At 40.3% G+C, this 23252-nt stretch overlaps 1 protein-coding gene across 5 annotated transcripts in view; it reads right to left on the bottom strand.

The window, feature by feature from the left end:
* GAB1 (GRB2 associated binding protein 1) overlaps nucleotides 1-23252 on the bottom strand; it is a 125133-nt gene that overhangs the window by 67325 nt on the left and 34556 nt on the right. The window contains exon 1 of one of the 5 annotated variants that reach the window (XM_032332383.1): nucleotides 12972-14707. The exons of the other annotated variants lie outside the window; for them this stretch is intronic. The gene's annotated coding sequence lies outside the window, so the exon portion shown is untranslated. Of the gene's footprint in view, nucleotides 1-12971; nucleotides 14708-23252 lie in introns of those variants that run through there. 5 annotated transcript variants of the gene reach the window in all.

Here is a 23252-nt window from a genome sequence, read left to right as displayed (position 1 = left end):
TTTTAACTCCTTGTTTCCAGTGGTGGCTCTGTAATTCTTTTTTTTTTTTTAAGATTTTATTTATTTATCTGACAGACAGAGATCACAAGAAGTCAGAGAAGCAGGCAGAGAGGAGGAAGCAGGCTCCCTGCCTAGCAGAGAGCCTGACTCGGGGCTCGATCCCACGACCCTGGGACCATGACCTGAGCCGAAGGCAGAGGCCTAAACCGCTGGTGGCTCCGTAATTCTTAAGCACAGTGCCCCTGGATAGTTTCTTCTTGTTCCAGAACTCAAGGGTCTTATATATACACAGTTACTAAAATTAGTATTTATTCTATCCTTCCCTGCCCCTCCAGCCCTAAAGGTACAAGGACCCTCCACTCTTCTAAACCCAGCCTGTAGCATCATTAGTCCTTCAGTAAAGTCTGCACTTGAATCTTCTGAGCTGAATTCAAGTCTCTTACCAGGTCACTAAAAGATACCTCATATTTCCAAATACTATGCTTACATAAGACTTACTACTTTTACATTATCTACCCAGCCTCGCCAGCCAGCTTACTTTCCCCACATTGCCTCTCTCCTTCTTCCTCCCAAAATAGAGAGACCACCAGTTCCAGTCCCTCAACCAGAGAACTTGAAGCCACACACTTAATGCCTAGTTTTCGTTATCAACGCAGACAGAAGGTAACTTTCTTGCCCTTTCCTAATTGTCCTCTGCTGTACATACACTTCTACATTGTCAAGGCTGATACACTGGTATTGTGCTCCAAAACCATCCCACTTTTCTGTGTTTTTGCACTCTAAGGTTGAGTCTGAGAGGTTAAAATTAATGAGGGGCACCGATACCATCATGACAACAGATGTGTTGTTTCCTCCAGTCCCAGGCTGGGGCTAGGGCTGCATTTGCCTCTATCCTTGTCCTGTGTCAGTGCCACTACCCCAGGCCACATGACAGAGAACGCTCCTATGGACGGAGAATGCTCCTGTGGACAAAGTCTAATGGATTCTGTGTTCTCCTCACCAACTGTCTTTATTAACTTTCACTTATCAGCCCCCTCCACTCTGCTGGAATCCCCGCTGCCACCTCCCCATCCTTCTCTTTCACCAGGATTGGGTGCTGAAGGGCCTGGTGTGTGGCTTTCATCTGCAAATTCCTGCACTGCTTCCCCAAGGTGGGTCCACCAACCCCTGCATGCAGTATCTTCCTCTTCCTTGGTTTATTCCTCATTTGTCACATCCAAATCCTGAGAAAGGGCACATGGAAGGCATGCTTACAGGAAAGAGCACAGCACGGTGGTTACTGCTTCATAATTCACTTTTATTTGAAAAAACAGTTTTAAAAATTAAAAATTTTTTTAAAAATTTAAAAATCCGTTATGCTATTCTCTTAGAATAAAGGGAACAATAATATTTTAAACATTTTTTGGGTTGAGTTGTAACTAAAGGCCTTAACTACCTAGCTAACATACATCTAATAATCTTACTCTTCATCATTTAAATTACAATAATATTATCCTGTAAAAACATGGATTTCATGTTCAATTTCCTTTTTATGTACACAACTGCGTATCTGTTGAACAGAATTAATTCAAAATCAAAAATATTCTTCTTAGCACAAAAACATATAAAATGATATCAGCTGGTAACCCCATGTAAGTCTGGAGAGGATATTTCAGTGGAATAATGAGTAACTATACTCAATTTACTCATTCGCTCATTTATCCAAAAGTATTTATTGAGCACCTATATGTGCCACTGTCTGGCTACTGGAGGAATGGTTAAGAATTCAAGAAACAAAAATTCACCTATCTCAGCAAACTCAATTTCTAGTGGAGGAAGACAAAAACAAGCCAACAAGTAGAACTGGTTTGAGAAATCTCTAATTGCTAGAAAGGAAAACTGAAGTTGATCTGAAAGTCCCAACCTCATGTCAATAATCCAAAGGGTGTGTGGAACTATTATGACACTCTCACAGAAAGTAATTTAGTACACTAAGCCACCACTACTCTTAACACAGTCCCACCGGGCAGTGAAAATTATCAAGCTCTTAGGATCAGATCCTGGGAGTACGCTTGAAAGCTCTGCAATCTTGTCTTCTCAAAGGTCTCCATCAGCTAATAAGATGAGGTAATCAATGTGTGGCTTCAACGTGTAATCTCCATGCAAGGCCATTACTTCAGTCCCCTGACATCATCAAATACCAGCCCTGGAACACTTCTCTCTCTAGTCTGATACCCATAAACAGAATAAACAACTCGAGTGAAAAAAAGGAAAGAGAAAGAGTGAATTAACCTTCATTAAATGTTTGTTTCTGTTTCTTTTAACAGTTTTCACATTTTGTAAATAACAAAGTTTGCTCTTACCCTTCCTGAGAGAGAGCAAGGCAATGAATAAAGAGGTATCAGAGAAGACGAAGAAAAGTATTCAAAAACCCAACAAACGATGTATGGTGGTAAGGCAAGTGTCTAAAGATAATAAAATTACTGGACCTAAAAATAAATATATAAAATATGATGATTTTTTTTTTTATATATGACAGGTTTCCTGAGGGAACATATCTTACATACAGTGTGTATTCAGTAAGCATTACTTGACTTGATGCTGCAAATTTATTTCTGCAAAGGAAACATAATCAAACAAAAGGAGACATACTTTCCTTCAAATGGGAGCAATGAAAGTGGGGTCCCCAGGGAAGTAGGAATGTTAACACTGGCCATCCTGCAGAAACCCCCGCCTTCCTTTTCATCGAAACATTTCTCCTCTTCTGCTGACCACCTTTCTTATTCTTGTTTCTTTTTCTTTCTCTTTTTAACCATTATCCTCTCTTCCAAGTCTCTCATCTACTTTATTTCTTCTTACACTTTGTCATATACACATCAAAGAATTTGTTTGCTTTTTTTTAAGTGTCTGTCATATTTAATGTCCTTTTCTTAACTTAAAAACAGGTATATTTATTATTTTTATGCTTTCAATCATTTTTTTTTTAATTTGAGTTTAGGTCATCCTTTTTTTTTTTTTTTAATTTTTATTTATTTGTCAGAGAGAGAGCACAAGCAGAGGGAGCAGCAGGCAGAGGGAGAAGCAAGCTTTCCCCTGAGCAGGGAGGCCAATGTGGGACTCAATCGCAGAACCCTGGGATCACAACCTGAGCCGACCACAGATGCTTAACTGACTGAGCCACCCAGGCATCCCGAGTGTAGGTCATCTTGATTTCTTTTTTCAGCAAAGCAGTCATTATTAAAAATAAAATGGCCCTTCATTCCTGATGCAGAGGACAGAAAATGATCTTTAATAATCTGGACGCTTAACACTGGAAAGCTAGCACTACTTTGATCATCTCTAAAGACTTCCCACCACCACTACAGTAATAATAATCATTAACATTCATTGAATACTGAATACCAGGCATTGTTTTAAGCACTTTATACATTAACACAGTTCTCACCATAACCCTATGAGGTATGCACTGTAATTATTCCCATTTACAGATGAGAAAACAAGTCACAGAGAGATTGAGTCACTTGCCCCAGGTCATACTAGAAGTAGTAAGGTTTAGAACTTGAACCAGTGCAGCCTGGCCCCAGAGCCCAAATCCTTAACCACTGTTATACTACCTGTCTATGACAGGGGGCAGCAAACATTTTTGTAAAGGCCCAGCTAGTAAATATTGTAGACCTTGCAGGCTCTATGTGGCCTCTAATTGTTCTTTGCTTCTTCCTCTCTTTAAACAATCTTCCAAAAATGTAAAAAACCTCTCACACATAATCAGGGCTACAGGCTGTAGAATACTGACTCCTGGGCTATGATTTTATTATTTTCTGTGAACCAGTCTACTACTTTTTATTTAGACGAATTTGGACAGAGGCAAAGGTGAAAGATTCCAGATAGGTAGCTTACAATCCACAGCCCATGAATTCACAAGAGCTATCAATTGTGGGCTGCCACTGAAACAGTAAAGGTAAAGAAAATGCAAACCTCAAAATCAAAGGATTGCACGTGGTTTGTGGATAAACACAAGGACATATGAGCCAGGTACAATTATCCCTAGTGAGAATTAATGAAAAACAAAAATCTGAGTTCAACAACCCTAGTAGTTCACAAGTAGAAAACTCTGGATGGTTCTCTTCCTTACTTTATCTGCTGGGCAAAACTATTATAATCTGTTCATCCATGTTAAGAACAACATCTTTATGTTAAGGAAATTTCTTCTTTTCCCGAAGTCCCTCATAAATACAAATTCATTGTTGCATTATCAAAAGACTCATTATCTTCAATGTCAGAAACTAAAGAAGAGTAGCTAATCAACTATTAGTTCAAGACCCTGAAGAACTTGGATATCATAAGGATATAAACTTCATCAACTGCTATTTCTCCAGGGTCCTCTGACAACGTCCCACTCACATGAAATACTAACATGTCATTACCACTTACCACTCTCTTAAGATTTCAGAATTTTGTACATGTTTTCTTAGTCCCCAAACATTTTACCACAGCTTTTCTTTAAAAAAAAAGGGCAAAGCAAAAGCTCTATTTCAACAATGAAGTAATCATTTTGATAAATGCAATCAGAAAGAAAGAATTTAAGCACTTTATTTTGGCTTTTGACTCTACCAAGTCAAACAGGTAAATCTACAAATCCCACCTCCTACAAAACTTATTCCTTAGTGGTAAACATTTAGATAAAATATGGTTCACAGTATTACTGTTAATTATTTTTGCCATTTTTGTGGGGGGAAAACAAAAACTGAAAAACAGATTCACTTCTTTCTTTCCTATCAGCTTTGGACCATCTGTTTAAAATGACTGAAACTATTTTTAGCAGTTAGGCAATGAGTTACTTACAAAAACAAAAACAGACGCCTGCTCTTTAAGATGAATGACCCTGTTGTCAAACATATAAGCATTACTTGCAGACAAGAGTCCAAAGCAAGTTACCCAGCAAGGCTAAAACTGCAGATTAAAAAATATATACTATGCAGCAACTCAGGACATGATTTCATTCCTTCTAATTGTTTCTTAGCAATTGCTAAATATACACAAATACATTAACTGGAGGAGGTCCCATTTATAGGGGTTTAAAAACATTTGCTGTTATACTAGATCTTTCCCCCTAACTTGGCTGTCCTTAAGAATTTGTACATTTCTTCTGTTGAGAAAAGTTGCTTACTTAATAGTTAATTTTTACCTGAAGCACTTTCTACTAAATGCAGGAACTTGTGCATTTTACCTTTGCTTTTTCTTTGACAACAGTAACAAGTCAGAGATAATTTCAGTGAGTATTTATGTAGGTGTTTGCTAACACAGTACAAAGTATACCTATTGAAGAGAAAAATCAAGGATGGGCTGTGCAAGTCCCCTTTTCCCTGTCCTCTTTTCCTGTGCTTTGAAATAACTACCTTGCTCCTAAAAAAAGTTTCTTTAGAAGCTGGTGTACTTTGTCCTTGCCAGGTCAGATAAAGGGTTAACTTTAATTTACACATCAGGCCTTTTTCCTAGTGGCTGGCCGGTAGAGAGGAAGGAGGAGCACAGGTAAATCAGCATTCACTCCTTTATCACAGTTCCTCCCCTTTTGCTTTTTAATCCACCCTTTCTACCCTCAAGGCCTTGTGATTCACCCTCAAAGCTTATACTGTGATTTGAAGTTAAATACTTAAAGGACCCCCTACCCCAAAGGAACAAACATCTTATGGGACAAAAAATCCTGCTGCAGCAGGTCTTTGATCCCTCTCCCCGCTTGGACAGGAATATTTAAACCCTTCCCTAAAATGTTATTTTTTAGTAAATAAACAATGGCTGCATTTATTAAGCACTGTGATGCAGACTCTGAGTTGCTCACCCAAAGCTGCCCTTCTATTCTTGCATAGCAAATGAGTTTTAACTGGGTACAGGGCTGTCTGGCTAGAAAGGACGCTTCTCAGCCTCCCCCTCCCACTGGATGTGACCAGGCGACAACTCTCCCCGGGGCAGTGAATGGCAAGAATGTGTACCATTTCTGAGTCTGGGCTTAAATGCACTGAGCATGATGTCTCCACATTCCCCCACACCCTTCTCCCTTACCAACTTCAAACTGGGACACAAAACGTGCCCAGGACCATGCCCTAACCATGGAGATGGACTCTGTGACACGGGGGGCAATGGAGTAGCAAGGCATAAAGAACCTGGCTCCCTGCACTTCTACAAGGAGGATGACTGCCTGGCAAAGAGCCTGGAAGGCTTACCTGGTTATGTGAGCAATAAATCAGGACTTATCTTCTTTAATTTATTATATGTCGGGGTCTCTTTGTTCCAGTAGCATAGGCTTCACCACAATTGGTGCAAATACTCTGTGAATGCTTTACATGAATTATCTCATTAATGAGCCTCTGAGCAAAGTACTGTTATTATTCCTATTTTCCTGAAGAAATACAGACTCAGAGGGCTGAGTGTCTTTTCCAAGGGCAAAGAGCAGGAAGGACAGTGGAGTGGTCAACTGCACATCCGTATGATGCAAAGTTCAGATGCCCAACTGTATTTCTCAAAAAGAAACTGCTAATCACTGTGCCAGTATCTCACTCTGACTGAGATCCTTCTTCTGTTATCTCTTACATACCAAGAGTTTAAATATTATGAGCTCAAAATTAAGGAATATAATTTATATTTGGCTTGTTCATAAATGCCTTTAATTTACTATATTGAGTCTCTAAATTTATATAAAACCCCCAAACTTCAAAGGATTCACACAGCAGGCAAGCTGAAAAAGCCTACCGGTTGAAACTTTTTACTCTATTTCCAAAATTGTATCATGTTACACAGAAAGCACAGATCTGCACCTCAGTTCAGTGCTGTTGAGTCACAGGATTAGATCAAAACAAAATCTTTTTGGCTGTGTTTAATACTGTGTTTGTTATGAAAGGGCCCATGATATGCTTACACAACACTGGGGTTTTCCTTTCAGTAATATGAGGCCACACACCTTCAACCTTTACTCCTCCCAAACTTATTAGACGAAAACCAGGAGAGTTACCAAGGATGCAAGTATTGGAGAGGTGTAAAAGGGGAGAGGGACAAGGGGGACTTTGTCTTTAAATTTCTCCTCTTTAGAGAAATCATTTTTCCTAAGAATCCATTTAATCTTCTAGAAAGCTCTTACAATTAAGTGCCAGAGCCCGTTTATTTATTAATTCAATAAATATGCACTGAACACATACTGTTTGTCGAGTCTGCACCAGACACTGGACACAGAACAGTAAAAGCAGAATCCTGGAAGACGGAGGTAAACTTTGGGACCTTCTCATAACGGTAACAGTTTCTTACCTTAACTTAAGCTGGTAGGAAAATTCCGGAATAAACTGTCTTACCTTCTAGTAACTGCAAAGTGCAGAGCCTGTACGCTGCCTCCACCAGAAAGCTGAGAGTACTGTGCATGTATGCTTCCAGTGCCCTCTCCTGTACTCGCGGAGGAAGCCTTGCCACTTTGTCTAGGTGGTATCCTTCCTCCCCATCCTTCACAAGGTCTGAAGACACACTGAAAATCCATCCTTACCCATCTGCTTCCCAACATGGTCGCCAACCTCACTAGGTTTTAATTAACAGGAGATGAGTGAACAACGTGAGTTCTTTGCCAGCATAAGCAAGTATTTCATTATTTAGATTGCTCTCCTCATTCTAGGTCTGGTTAAAAAGACAGAAGAAGAAAAGAGAGTTGCCAATCATTTCTATAAAAATAAAAGCTCTTTTACATTGGATTGCCAACTGTGGAAAGACAAACCTGTGAAAATACTACTTTCTGTGAGTATTACAGGGGTGATTTTAGTGGGATCTTCCATGTGGTCACGTACGCCTCTAGCAGGAAGGCTGAGAAAATCCTCCACTGGGGGTGGCCTACTTGGCTTTCCTGCAGGTGACCCATCTCCTGCACTCAGGGAGTTCCGCACACATGCTCTTCCTTATGCCTCACAAAGGCGCTGTCTGACTTCTGGCTCAGCCTTGGCTTTCCAAGGAACTGTTTAAAACTTCCAAATATGACTGCATTCAAATACTGCTTTAAGTCTTAAGAAAACACTAAAAAAATACAGTGTTCTTTCACTAAAAACTAGCTAAAAATGGCTCTGGGTTTTTAAGATCTTAAGTGGCACTCATTTTGAATGCAATTATCAGAGCTCTATTTTCATTTACACCTAAGTTCCTCCAGGTAGTAAGTGGCAGTTTTTAGGGAGGGGCATTAATTTGTAGATGGCCCTGTTTGTAAACAGCATCGGTTAACACTGACCAACTGGTGCTTCACATCATGTCTGAGGGCTATGCCTTGTGATGGCAGGGACCAAGGTCAGCCATATTCCTTGGGGGTTTTGGCCAAGGCTGAGAAGAGAAATCATCGGGGTCCAGGAAAGGCTGGGCAGGGAGTGAGGCAGGTGCTGTCTTCTCCCCTGCAGGCCTGCTGCTGCTGCTTGGGCTTTAAGGCCACCTCCCCCTGAGGCCTTCTCTGGTCTTCACACCTGGGGGCCTCTCCCTGCCCCAACGTGGGGCTTGGGCCCAGGACCCTGGGGATCATGACCTGAGCTGAAAGCAGATTCTTAAATGACTGAGCCACCCAGTTGCCCCAATAATGCTCTAAAGATGAAATCTCACTTCAGTAACCAACCTTTTGTATTCTCCCCCCTCACCTCCACAAAATCACTTAATGCTGAGGCTCTTTTAATAGTTCCTTAAACACTACTTCTTCAACGATGAGCTGCATACCAACTGATTATCACTAGTCTTCATAAGAACCAAGTCCTGACTCTGAATGCCCAAGGCAGTAACTCACCCTGCTTACCAGCCCCCTTACTATGGTAGAGACTACCAGTTGCTCCTCCCATTTCCTCTTGTCAGCGAGCCCTCTTGCTCAGCTATAGACCCCAAGAGTTATTTCTTATGGCACTTTTTGAAGCACTGACAATTGATGGAACATTCCAATCCCACCAGTCCAGAAAAGCCCTGATAGCAATGGAATGCCTAGAAGACCACACCCCATGCAGTCCCTTCCCTGAACCTCTTCCTATAAAACTCTAGGTGTTCATCTTACGGGAGGAAGAGTCGATGAAAGCTTGAGCTTGCCACTCCTGGCTGCCGGCACCAGAAATAAATTTCTCCTTACTCTTTTCCGAACCCTCATCTTTTGAGTTATTGGCTTTTCTTGCTAAAAAATTTATCCAAGTTTGTTCAGCAAAAGTGTTGGCAAACCCAGCCAGATGCCACACTTTCAATCTGTCCAGCCCCCTTGGGACTGCCTGGGAATGAGCAGTTTGCTGGGGTAGTGTGCCAGGGCTTACCTGTTTCCTGAGTCAGTGGCTGTGATAGAACGCTCAATAGCACCCTTTTTTGATAATAAGCCAGGAAACTTCGTCTATAAAGGGCCAGATAATAACTTCCTTAGGCTTTGCAGGGAATATGGTATCTGGCACAACTATTTACCTCTTCCAGTGCAGTGTGAAAGCAGCCACAAACAATTCATAAACAAATGGGAGCGGCTGTGTTCCAGTATCATTTTATTTACAATGACAGTGGCTAGCTGATATGACACTCGGATTACTGTCTGCTGACCCCTATTGTAGAGTAAGAGAAGCTTTCACAGAGTGGCTGACTTGCTAATAAACACGATGTTTTCCAGTCTCCTTTACAGCGTGCTATGGTCATGTGACTCAGTTGTGGCTAATAGAATATGAGCGAAAATGATCCGTAGAACTTCTTGACTAGCCCCCTTCTCTTGGGCTGAAAAGAGATCATGGTGAGTCATCTTTGACTGTGAAGATGGGGATGGCAGAGAAACAAGGCGGAAGGGATCTGCCTAGTGAAGTACCATAAGTAGTCCCTGGACCAGCATGGACGACCATGTGGACTATTCTAAGACAGAATGAGAAGGAAAAAGCCCCCCAAACCTCTTAGCCCGTTAAGTCACCATATTCTGGTACATCTTTTTATAAAGCTTTGCATTTTTCGGTTTAGCTCAAATGTATGAGACTGTATTCTGAAGGGAAAATGTCTTTGTTGCAGGGCTATGGAATGATTACAAACCCACACATTGGTGAGATGACCCTGCATGAATCTGTCATCATCACAGGAACTAATATCAAGTGAAAGCTTATTCTGTGGCATGCACTTATACAAGCTCCCACTTATCTTGAAAGGAGTTATTATTATGATCATGTTTACAGATGAGGTTCATAGACATTAACAAATATGCCCAAAGTCATACTGTTCCTAAGTAACTGCTCAGATATGTAAACTTGGGGACATGTGACTCTCAAACATACACTTTCCCACAAATCAACTCCCTTGTGTCAAGGACAAGCCACAGTAGTCAATTCTAGGGTGATATTTAGAGATGGCTCTGTGATTCCAGGTTTCAATTTTCAAACTGAAAAGCACCACTAAGATCCACTGAATGACAGCTCCATTTGGTTTAATTATTACTCCCCTTAAAGAGCCAAGTAAACCAAAATGGCACAAGTTTAATGACTTACCCAGATTCCCTTGAAAGGCTCTAAGAATGCCAGAATGTGGATTTTATGAGACAGCTATGGGGGCTGCCAACTTGGTCTTAGCTACTGCCACCACCTCCTCCTCCATTGCCCATGAGAAACTAGCTGCCCAGACACCTGCTACATTGGGCTGAATGGAGCCTGCAGAGGAGTTTCAAACTATGCCAGCAGAGGGGAAGATTTTCTTTTCTCTCCAGGAAAGGGTGAGCAATGCCACCGACATTTGCTGTTGACCCTACTCTGCCAGGTGTAGCATCCGTCTCTGCTGGGGGCTTGGCACCCATCACGGGGACCATCTGGCTCCATTTCCCTGACCACATGGCCTTTCCTATTCTGTACAGCCTGGAGGCTTAAGGAAAGTCGAGTTCACCCAACATGAAAGCACAGCCAATGGCACCAACTGTTCCTGGGAGATGAACCCAAAATTTAGTTGCAAAAACTTTATTTCTTCAAATTTGAAGGGAGGAACTATTTCAAAACTAGTTGCATTTTTTTAACAGAATAAGTTTATTTATTTGAAAACTTCACTTGTTTAATCAGCTATGAATGGCTAATTAAAAATTAATTATTAAAATTGTTACCATACCAAGGACTATGCAGTTAAAGAAAATGTTTTATTACAGAAATGTAATGAAGAATAGATTGTCTATCTTGAGGAAAGGCACAAAATTAACATGTTCTCAATTACTTTCTAAGCCAATTATTTTTAAAATAGGAAGTAAGACCTCACTCCCAAAGTGGACTTTTAAATTTGGTACATCTTTAAGTACTTCCAGAGCCAAATAGATGACAAATCATACAGCCATTGAAAATCATATTTCCAAAAAAATATTTTGGAATGTGGAAAATGTTATCACATATACTGCTATGCAAAAAAACAAAACCAAAACCCACAAACCCCAAGAAAACAGGTTTCAAAAAGGCTTAAAAGGCTTACAGACATTCTTATAAAGAATACTATGTATCTATATAAATATAAAGTTAGTCTGGAAGTAAATACCTTAACATTTTAACAGTAGTTTTTCTCTGAGTGGTAAATCTGCAAGTGGTTTTTATTTTCTTCTCAGCATTCTCAAAATCTTCTAGAACAGACCATAAAAGTATACATTTTTAAAAGAACTAGAAAGAATATCATGACACTAAAGGCCACAGATTTCTCTGGTGTTTTGTGAGGACGTAGAATGTGGTCTGTAGAATAGGGTAAGTTATTTTATGGCCAAATCTACAAAGTCTCAGAAAATCACATATTAAAGTCTCGATGTTCCAATACTGGACATTTCGGGAAGAACAGAGGGGTACCATAACATATGGAGTGAGCCGCTGGGGAAAGGATCCGGACTCATTACAACGCACAGCTATTTTCCACATTTCATCCCCACTACTACATCAACATTAAAAATGGAACAAGGAGTGTGTGTAGCACCCAAACATCTGTGACATATCATTACGGAAGAATAATATTTCCAGGAATTCTAATTCATAATTACTGCTTTCAATTTGAGAAAACAACTGTCAAATTAAAAAGAAATACGTGCATGTCACAACTAAGCAGTAGCTAAAATCAACTAGAAATCAGGTTCTATTTCACAGTGGGGGTTAACTGAAACCTTAGAAAACCCCCACCATTTAGGAACATTAGTTAGGATAAAGTCTAAAATCGGAAAATATATCTCCTCCCCTACGTCACAAGGCACAACAGGGTGTGAGGCAATCTCTCTGTCTGCTGATAACGAGAAAATTGAAAAACAAAAAAACCTGAAAGGCTCAAGCTCACAAATCACTGCCCCAAGTTTCACACTAATGGTCATATGATCCTCCAAGCGCTGCTTCTCAGACAAACAGCCTCTTTTGTAAAGCCAGCAAGATCCCCCAGAAGGCCTAACCCAACCAAACCCCTTTATTTTCTAAAATGACGGAGCCTCTTAACAAAGGAAAACAGGACTTTGAAAGAAATAGTTCAGGAAAAGGTGAAGGTAGGGAGTTTCAGGAAAATGCCTGATAAAATTCCATTGCTTTTCTAAAACAAAAAACACAGTCTCCCAAGCCTCAAATACAAAAGCAGAGAAGATAAAAATGTGTTCCCAAATGACACCATTACTGAGAAAAAACACACTTTCACTTGCTATTTCAATGAGTATTTCTTTTCCCCACAGGATTATTTTATTTAGAGGAAAAAAAGACAATATAGACTGTATAATCACCAAACATCAAATATACCCTATGTAGGACATATATAATCCTACAGAAATATACAGCTTTATGGGGAAATTTTACCTGCCTTAAACAAATATTTAGTTAACTGAAGAGATTTTCAACAATGACACAACAATGGAGAAAGATACATAACAAAACAACATTAGTCTTTCTAACCAGAGAACAAGCAAAATGACAGCTCAAAGAGATAGGCTGTAGAGTAAAAGAAAAAAACATTACTAAGATACTAAATAAGATTCTGATCTATCAGCATCAACATGACAGAGACAGCAAACACACCTTCTCTGTGGGCTGCCTAAAAGGACAGCTTCCCCGTACCTCTGACTTCCATCATCCAGCTCCTGCCAGAGCCTCGGAAAGTAATATATGCCCACTAACATTGGCCTGGCCTGCACCCAAGTCAGTGACTTCAACTGCTCCACATTAATAACAAAAGCTGTACAGAGTGGACATGCAGGGAGAGAGAAAGAGATGAAAGCTGATGCAGACTTCTAAGAGCCAATTTATCTCCTGCTGAAGAAACTGGCTTAGCGCCGTTCAGAAATAACAGACTCCTCAGGAGAAAATACCAGCTATCCTCATAAAGCCTGTCATCATTCCACACAATGTTTTTAAAGTTTGCATTAAACTCAAAGATTTTCATTGCAACAGACTGCAGTAAACACAGACTTGTCATGTGCCTGGGACCATTCTGAGCAGTGTACAGAGATTAACATAGGGGCTCTCCCAACAACCTGATGAGATAAGTGCTATTAACCTCAGTTTACAGATCAAGCAACTGAGATGCTAAACAGGTATGTGACTTTTCCAAGATCACAAAGCTAGCACAGTAGAACCCAGGCTTTCTGGCTCTGGAGGTTGAGGGCTTCATCACCACATGAGACTATCCCACCCACAAGGCTAGTACCAGCAGCTCTCCTTGCCTATACCTCACAGAGGCCTCAGAAACTGTTACTCCCAGGGTGACAATTTTGTTCCTGCTTTCAGGCTGCTCCCTAGATTGGAGGGGAAAGGCAACGTGTCTACTTTATGCCAGCTTCTTCAGAAAGGATAAATGTTCTCATCTACCATGTCATATCAACATTATTATCATTATTATTACTGTCATTATTATTCCCATTTTTACTAATGAAAAACAGATTCTGAAGGGTTAAGTGTCTTGCTTAATGCTAGTGAGAGGTAGGGCTGGCAAGTGAGCCTAAAACTGTTCCGCGTTCCTGCCACTACAGAAAGCATCCTACCCTCCCCAGTCACAGGTTCATCTCCTAACTGGGCAACTCATCCAACAACCAGAGATGATCTCCCATAATTGAGCTAATCACTTCAGAAACAAATGCTGCCTGAACAATTAGGAGCAACATGAAGGGTGAGGGAAGAAAGGTCTGTAATATTCCAACATAAAAGCAGAAAGGCCTCTCAAGCCATAGGAAATTCTCAGTTGGGGAACAGAAGGCGTATTTGGTATGCCCTATGCCCAGCACAGAGAACTATGCATTGTAAATGTAAACAATTACGTATTTCAATGCACATAAACTAAGGTTCTGCAAATCCTATTCTACTTTCCTTGCACCAAAACTCACTACTGAAAAGAATTCAGTAGTTACGTCCCTCCGTAAAGTCAAAACCTCTTCATAATAATCATTCTCTACTTGCCAACTCTGTAAATATTCAAAAGTAGATATATCTATTTTATAATCCTAATGAGGTACACAATTTTTACAGAGGTGTGGGATCTAGTTCTCCCTGAAAATTGAAGCTATGGACCATTATAAATTACTAGACTCTCTCAAGCCTGTGGTTCAATAAACTGCTAAGTTGTCCATCACATTGGCAAAGAAATTAGTGCCTACATCTTGGCTAAGAATTTCTTAAAATAAATAATAGGGTTCAAAAACCTGATGATTAAAAAAAGTATCATGAGACATGACTCAAAAAGTATAGATATAAGGACTTCAGAATTTAATCTCCTCATTTCATGGATAAGAAAACTAAGGAAGGTGTCAGAACTTGGGATATCTGGATACCTCAGTCAGTTGAGCATCCAACTCTTGATTTCAGCTCAGGTCACAATCTCAGGGTCCTAGGATTGAGCCCCACGTGGGGCTCTTGCTTAGCTTGAGGATTCTCTCCCTCTGCCCCTCCCCACTCATGTGTGCTCTCTCTCTCAAATAAATAAAAAGAAAAGAAAAAAGAACTAAACAACCTTTTTATTTTTTTTATTTCTTTTTTAAATTTTATTTATTTATTTATTTGACAGAGAGATCACAAGCAGGCAGAGAGGCAGGCAGAGAGAGAGGAGGAAGCAGGCTCACTGCTGAGTGGAGAGCCCAATGTGGGGCTCGATCCCAGGACTCCGAGATTACGACCTGAGCCGAAGGCAGTGGCTTAAACCACTGAGCCACCCAGGCGCCCCAAGAACTAAACAACCTTTTAAGTCTTAACCAGAATCAGTGGAAGAAACAAAACTAAAATCCGATACACTAATATCCACTTCAGTCAGTGTCACATGGCCCAGAATTAGATCCCTCTAATGATGTAAGGTAATATAATATTGTAAGCTCTGAAAGAGCAGGAACTGTGTCAGACTTCTTGTATCTACAACGTTTACAAACTGCCTTGCTTAATAAATATTACTAATTCCCACTATGGTGAGAGAAGGGAATCAGAGGTGGTATACCTCCTCCTTCCCTTCTGGTCTTTCTAGACTGTTACGCAGATCATAAGGTCCCAACACACAGCTGTGCAAAATCACTACCAACCTTACATAGAAAACAGAGGGGTAGTGAGGCCCAGACGTAGTCTTCATGATGTCCGATGAAACACTTCAAGACTGGAAGGCATGAGACACCTACAAATCAACTAACCTGTCTAGATTAAGATTCTTCCACTATAAAATAAGTAAGTTGCATTTCCTGATCTCTGAGACTTGTTCTAATATAAAACATTATTATTTTGTTTAGCCTTAAACTTATAAATTTGACCCCAAAAATAATACTTTAGGGGCACCTGGGTGGCTCAGTCATTTGGGCTTCTGCCTTCGGCTCGAGTCATGACTGCAGGGTCCTGGGATCAAGCCCCGCATCAGGCTCCCTGCTCAGTGGGGAGCCTGCTTCTCCCTCTCCTCCCTGGTTCTACTCTCTCTCGCTATCTGTCTGTCTGTCTCTTTCTCTCTCAAGTAAATAAAATCTTTAAAAAAAATTAATAACCCCCCTTCAGTTTGCCTCTTTGGTGTGCTATTATAACTCTCACAAGGATACAGCACTTCTGATGCCCATCCTCCCCAGTGAATAAGGGAATGGGAAAGCTTTGCTCTGTGATGGCCAAAATCCCCATTTTATTTTCTGACACCACTTCTACCAGAAAAGCTCCTTGGGTCTGTGAGATTAGGCCCAAGAACTCCTAGCCTTACTCTTGGCTCCAAGGGCCCAAGCCTGGGCCTGCCTAATAAGGCTGGGTTCCCCCGAGACTGGCTGCCTCTGTCCAACGTCCAGGAAGACCATGAGCAGAAGAGGGCCCCTACCTGAAGCTGGCCAACTGCAGGGTCTGTTAGCAGTGAGGGTCTGGTCTGAGGCCAGAGGCACAGGTCAGAGAGGCCAGGCCACCAGGAGGCCAGCCTGCAGTGCAAACCCTAGTGTGAAACTTGAGAAGGTGATTAAGTAAGAGATACTCAGACAAGGGAAGGACAGGAGAGACCTGGAGTCTAGAAAAATGTGTGAGAGAGGTTACTCTGGGAGTTCCATCTATCTCAAAAAAGCAAATACTACTGTCTTCCTAGCAGGCCAAAATAATATGCATGTATTGTGTAGGTGAGCTAAAAGGGACCTTATTAATTATTGCTAAGCATAAAGGGTTTTGCTGCCACTACACCTAGGTCAAGAAAAAGGAAGATCGGGTCACAGGATTTTTATAATTAAGGAAAGAACAAGAACTTACACTGTATATTTGCAAAGAGCTTTGCAGATAATAAATCACCGTCATATGCACTTTTTGCTCAGACCCTTACAACTACAACATTTGAAGAAACCGAGGCTCAAGCGGTTCCTTTACCTGTTCAATATGCACAAACTACTACTAAGTGTCTCCTCTCCAGGTGAGCCTTGGGCTCTTCTACCACATCACCAAGCCTCTTTAAATTACTTTCCCTCAAACCCACCTTTTAGTAGAAATAACATTGATTTCTTCTTCATTTAAAAATTTTCAATTTTATTTAAGTTCTAGCATTGAAACAGGTTTCAGTTTGAATATCATTAACAGTGTGTTGATAATAAGCTACACGTCACTGTCCCTTGTACCGCAAAGCACACTAGTGTATGATGGGTTAAAAAAGCTTTGAAGCCTCATCTGGAAAATTTACCACCACATATACTATACTATTGTTTCTATGGGAAGTTCTGTTCCAAGTTCCAATCAACTGACTTAAAAGAGATCTTTTGGAACACATGAACACAGCCTAAAAATAATCACCACTGCAAACTTAAGGAATTTCTTGGATTTCATTTTCCTTTTTCATTTCATTTAAATATATGCATACATACACAGAGCCTGTTCTCACTGAGCAGCATTTATGGTATGAAAAGCTAAGCATTTCAGTATAACGGAAGAAATTTCATAAAACTCCCACATACTATGATTGTGGATTACATAAGGAAGTGGGAAAGTCCCCTTCTGCCCCTAAACTGTGCCAAGACATCTGACATGTTCACATCTGCCAGGACTCTACAGTTATTCAAGTCCGAATCCACTCTTTACATAAATCAGCATACTATTATAGTGATCCAAAGTTCAGAAAGGACCTCTTGCCAGAATAATGAACTTCCTGAGGTCTTCCAAACAATGTGTTTTGTGAAAAATGTCTCCCTGCCAAGGGATTTCAAGTACTAAAAGCAGAGTGGCAGGTTTTCAGTTTTGAATTTTCAACAAATCACCAACATACATGGTTGAAACTGTTTTCACTGAGAATCAAAGTGTCAGGTTTAAGAATATTTTAAAACAACAATAAAACACCCCAGCTTATCTAAAGACAGAAATCAGAGCATGATTGTGATCACTGTGTCTCTTAATGGGAAACAGGGGACCAGAACATTGGGATAAATTTAACTGGCAAGTTCTTCTGATACATTTTGATTTTTTAAAAATGGACTTACCTACGATTTTTCAGAAACACCCTTATCATTTAAGATTGTGACTGTATTGTGCTTAAACCAAACCAAACAAAAACAGCAAGAAAGGACCATCGGAATCTAAATATGACACTTTCAACTGCAAGTTCTGACAAAAGTCTGCCAACTGGATTTCACCCTACCTCAAACAGGAGTATTATGTGGCCCTGGTGCCTTAGTATCCTGCCATTTTCTCTTGTGTCCTCACTCAGGACAGTCTTCCAGCAGATCTTGAGAAAGACAGACTAAGAATGATAGGGATCAAAACAAAAGGCAGCTTACATGCATGAGAAACTTTGAATTGCCCAATTTCAGTCCCAAAGCGTCTCAGTCTGCATATCCTCTATAACCTTTGATGAAGTACAACATAAACCTGTTTGTAATCAAAAGGTACAAAGTGTGAGAACCAAATTCTCTTGGTTATTGAGATGAGTCTTAAAATAACCAGAAGCAGCTAATATTTAATTTGGAGTTCTTACCTCTATATGAGAATTCTTAGTAAGATACAAAATACCCTTATAAAACACAATTTAACCTATGGTAGAAATATCTCATCAGGCAGGCCATTACCATGATTATCTGGATGTAAAAAGCAAGTCATTTTGAAAAAGCCAAATTATTATTAAATACTCTTCTGTTTATTTTTAGATACACACACTTAAAATAATATGAAGCACATACAGCTCCACGTGGAAGCCTGCGCCAAAAATCTACAGCCATATCCGAGTTAGTTTGCTCTATTCTTTTTAATCTAAAAAAAAAAAAAATGTTCAATGTACATCTTTAATTCTTTTTTAGTGGTGCTAGCTTTTAGTTTTCCTGTGATATGAATCATTATCCCCTTCTTACCTATTTCCATAAACTGATGTTTTCTTGTTTTGAGTCGGTGGGAAAGAGGCACTTCTCCCTCCACGGATCTATGAACAAACTTAAGTAAGTCTACAATCCAAATTCAGTATTACTTCAAATACTTATGGGTTTCTCATTTTTATATTCACTAATTTCCCTGAGCCACAGTTTCTTCAGGTATAAAACAGTGGTATGTACTGCAGTGGGGATGGGGTTGAGGAGAACCAGGAGGAACAACATATGAGATGATTTCTAAGTTCCCTGTTTATTTCCTGGTTTCTTTGGTCTGCACTTATTCCAGACAGGAGCTTCTGTAAAGCAGTGGTTCTCAAGAGGTAGGGTGGGTCCCTCTTTTGCCCCCTAGTCATCTGGCAATGACGAGAGACATTTTTGGTTGTCGCAGCTGGCTACAGGCATCTAGCGGGTGGAGACCAAGGATGCTGCTAATCCTACATTGCAGAGAGCCTGCCTACAACAGACTCATGCAGACCAGCCTGTCAATATTGCCGAGGTTGAGAAGTTCTGTGCAGAGTAACAACCCCACGAAACTAAATGATGTGTCATATTCAGAAAATTGGGAAGGCCATTTCCTAAAATATTTACTACCTTTCAAATTCCTAGACATGCAGCTCAGGTACTTCAGTTTTGTTTTGTTTTTTTGTTATTTATTTGACAGAGAGAGATCCCAGGTAGGCAGGGGCAGGCAGTGGTGGGGGTGAGGGTAGAAAGCAGGCTCCCTGCGGAGCAGAGAGCCCAATGTGGGGCTTGATCCCAGGACCCTGGGATCATGACCTGAGCCGAAGGCAGAGGCTTTAACCCACTGAGCCACCCAGGCATGCTGGTACTTCAGTTCTTAAAAGGAAAGCAGAAAGCAGTAGGGCTTAGTCACAGCTTCCTTTCCTCCCAATCTCCCTCTTTCTCTCAGCCACACCTACTGAATGATCAGTGCTGTGAGGCAAGAGGAATAAGCTAGGGTCTGCCTTCCAGGTGCTACCACCTAAGGGAGACAGACAAATCAAGACAGTGGTCAGTATTTGGACAGAGCAAGACAACACAGCTTGAAAAAGTCCATGGGTTTATTTTTTTATTTACTTTTATTTTTTTTAAAGATTTTATTTATTTACTTATTTAGTTGAGAGACAGAGAGTGCAAGGTGGGGAGAAGGGGGAGAGGGAGAGAGAATCTCAAGCAGACGCTGCCTTGAACTGTGGAACCCAATGTGGGTTCATTCCCACAGTCCTGAGATCATGACCTGAGCTGAAACCAAGAGTAGTATGCTCAACCAACAGAGCGACCCAGAAGCCCCTAAAAGATCCTGCATTTAAACAGCAGATACTATTAAGGAACCATCACTGGGAAGTTTTTAAATGGATCCATTCAGCAAGGAAAGTTCGGTTACATTAAGAAAATGTGTTTTCAATTTCCCTACATAATGAAAGTTGCTCCCCAGCCATGCATATTGGTGCTTTTCTTCTAAGGAAGCATGTAATCAAATGTCCCTTCAAGATGATGAGCAGTATTCCAAGGATCATTGGGTTTTCTGGTCCTACAAGTCATTCTGGGTCCTTATAGGGAACGGTGAATAAGAAAGGCCCAGAGGTCAGAGCAAGGACCGCACAGTGGGAACCATGAGCTTTCTAAGACACTGTGGGATGTATTCAAGGGAACCATACAGTTTTTCTTCCAAATCAAGACAATTCTGAGAGGGAGTTATGACAAAATCCTGGTGTAAACCAGGGTAGGTGGTTCCCAGAGCACGACTGCTGTATCTTAGCTTGGGAAGCAACCTCAGGAGGACAGTGATCCCCACACAAGCCTGGTAACAGCTACAGGTACTAATAAACACAAGTTCAACTTCTACTCCGTTAGTCAACTAAAATTCAGTTATAGTTAAAAGGAAAGAAATTTACATTTAGTATAAAATCAACACAGAACATACTCAGGCAAATGCCAAATCTAGAAAACCTGAACATACTGTTTATGAATTTAAAGTATAAGATTCCCACAAGAGTGTGCACCAGATGGGATTTAGTCTTTTCTCTGCAGTATGTGAAAAGCAAGAAAAATTGTTAAACAGCTTCCGGCTTTAAACTTGGCTAATACACTGGTCTCCCAATCAGCACAGGCACATCTCCAGGACCTGCAGTCAAGTTGAACCCTGAGTTAGAAACCGCTTGACTTCACAGGTTTGGCATCTTTAACCACAAGGTCCATTGACACTGGTGTACAAGGCAAGAGACAGCGTCAGTAACTCTCCCCTTTAAAGTCACTCTGCCAGCAAGATGTATGTGCTCTTAAGCATCTGAACAGAGTCAAGATGTTATATATTTCATCTAGGAAATCCAGGCAAACAGGATACCAAACACTTTGGAAAACAAAAACATTCCCATGAAGAGTAAGGTCAAGACTGTCTTTTTTTCCTAACCCATAAATATGGAGGCCTCTAAAAAAAATACTGCAGTCTTACAGGAAGCTGAAAAATTAAAAACCAAACCAAAGACATATACTGAGGCTCTGGACACAGACCTAAGACTAAATGCAAGAGCTGACTCCCCACAGGCACTTCAGGGGGGCTTGGGAGCCCAGAAAGACCTCAAGCACAGCTAAAAGCAGCAGCAACCAGGGTAACACATCCATTCCCCCACTTTCTTTTAAAATCCTAGCAAAAATGATACAACCTTCACAGAAATGAGAAGGTATTACTATCCAGCTTCTATTTTTCCTTAATGTTCTAGATTTGATCAAGGAAGAGACCTAAAACTAGAAATGGTAGTCCACCCTGAAAACAGGGAACAAAGGTCACTTTTAAATTTTAGCCTCATCTCATCTTCAAGAACCAAAGTATCACTCCTGGCAAGTTTCCTATACACGAAAGTAGAGTTCCAGAAAAGAAGAAAAGGGTACATGCAAAAAAGAGGAAACCATAGACCGGTAGTTTGGTATCAATTCAAACAAAATTCTACCTTGGGTTTTCAAGTATAGATAGATTATAAGACTTGGGTGTGGGAGGAGCAGCAATGGCCTGTTGTATTTCCAGTGTCATGTCCAATTATCCTAATGTGTTTTTTTATAAGCTGCTATCAGAAATACTGTAAACAAAATGTATCTGCATTTCTCTAAAAGGTCCAGGTAAAATAGAGAAATGTGAGATGGATGACATAATTAAGGGCGCTCACAGTTCTTTGAAACACCATCCTAAAAAAATATTCATTATTGAGCTGCTATAATCTGAAGGAATGATCTGGTGTCACTGTTTTTCTTCAATTGAGCAGTTATATTAATCACATAGATGAAGTTTGAGAATATGCTTATTAATTTGCAGACGACAAAAAGATGAAAGACAATATTCAAAAGAATCTTAATGCATAATATTATATGGCCAGCAATGAGATGATATTTTAATAGAGATATACATTAAGTCCGATATTTAAGTAGAAACATAACTTGTACAAACAGAAATGCTGGAAACTTGGCTTAGCAGTACTTTACCGTTGAGAGTCAGATGTAACACAGCTGTTTAAAAAAACAACAACAGGAAATTCAATCCTCAGCTGCATTACTAAAATTAAATAACCAGATCAAGGGAAGAAACAGTTTACTAGGCATTACTTAAGTTGAAATCACAACTAGAGAACTGAGTTAAATTCTGAGAGCAGCACTGTGAGAGTAAATTAATTATCTGACAAAGATCAAGCAGGCTAAGAGTATAGAGATGATACCACATGAGAAACTGTTGACAAAACTGGGAAGGTTTGGTTTAAAGAATACTCTGTGGCCTTCCTCAATGATCTAAAAGGCTATAATGAAGACATTTCCTGAACAAGTCTCAGTTTGTCAATGTCCCTCTAGAATATAAATGCAACACTCCAGGTCCAGCTGGACGATGAGAAGTAGAGGAAACATGACCTGTCCAGTGTTGGGCATTCTATTTACACAGACTAAAATGGAATTGGGCTTTTGGACAACTGCATTACACAGTTGACTCATAACGAATTTAAACCCCAATCCGACCATAGTTTTCTCATGCGAATGATGGTTAAGAGCCAATAGTCTCAGCAACCCTCGCTGCTGGACACCATGTTATACATTTGCTCAATGTCTATCCCTACCCACTAAAACAGAAGCTTCATGAATTCAGGAGTTTTGTCTTGTTTACTGCTGAATATCCAGCACCTAGACCAAGTCCTGGCCGACAGCAGACACTTGATAAGTACAGGCTGAATAAATGAATGACTGTTAAACAGCACAAAGCTAAAATGAGGATAAAAGATAAATGGCAACAGGGTAGCCTTCTTCTGTGTAACTCCAAAAGAGAGAACTGGCAACCACTACACATTATAGGAAGGCAGGTTTCAATGCAAGAACAACCTTCCTATTGATTAGAGCTGTTTAACAAAAGAACAAGCTGGTTCTTGAAGTACGATTCTGTTCTCTGTAACTGAAAATGTCAGAATAGACATCGGATGAATAAAGTCGCCATTTTCTATATGCCTGAACCAGGTAACCTGAAGTATTTTTTTTTTTTAGATTTATTTATTTATTTGGCAGAGAA

The sequence above is a fragment of the Mustela erminea genome, chromosome 2 (genome assembly GCF_009829155.1).
Source record: "Mustela erminea isolate mMusErm1 chromosome 2, mMusErm1.Pri, whole genome shotgun sequence".
Classification (NCBI taxonomy): Eukaryota; Metazoa; Chordata; class Mammalia; order Carnivora; family Mustelidae; genus Mustela; species Mustela erminea.
Note: the sequence above shows the minus strand (reverse complement) of the source record. Positions and strands in the feature narration are given on the sequence as shown.